Source organism: Fopius arisanus, unplaced genomic scaffold, assembly GCF_000806365.1.
Source record: "Fopius arisanus strain USDA-PBARC FA_bdor unplaced genomic scaffold, ASM80636v1 scaffold00009, whole genome shotgun sequence".
In the NCBI taxonomy this organism is placed as follows: Eukaryota; Metazoa; Arthropoda; class Insecta; order Hymenoptera; family Braconidae; genus Fopius; species Fopius arisanus.
In genome coordinates this window covers 354217-354523 of record NW_011887748.1, presented here as the reverse complement: position 1 = coordinate 354523, position 307 = coordinate 354217, and positions in this window count along the sequence as shown.

The window sequence follows — 307 nt, the reverse complement described above, 5'->3', positions numbered from 1 at the left end:
TTCGCTGTCAAATCATGACACAATGTTTATTATTTTAAAGTGATAGGAAATCATTTTTTGAGATTTTTCACTCTGAAATTACCGAAAGCATACGTAATTTCCATTGAATATTTCTCCCTGCGGGTGCCATCCCTAATTTCATATGATTTTACATGATTTCAGGACCGATTTGGTACAATCTAATTTCATAATTACACAGTCATCAATAAACGACCCCAAAATAAATGAATTCTCCATTTATCGAGTGCCTAAACCTTGAGTATGAAAATAAAAATCCATCCCATATGATTTCCCATGATTTCAGGAT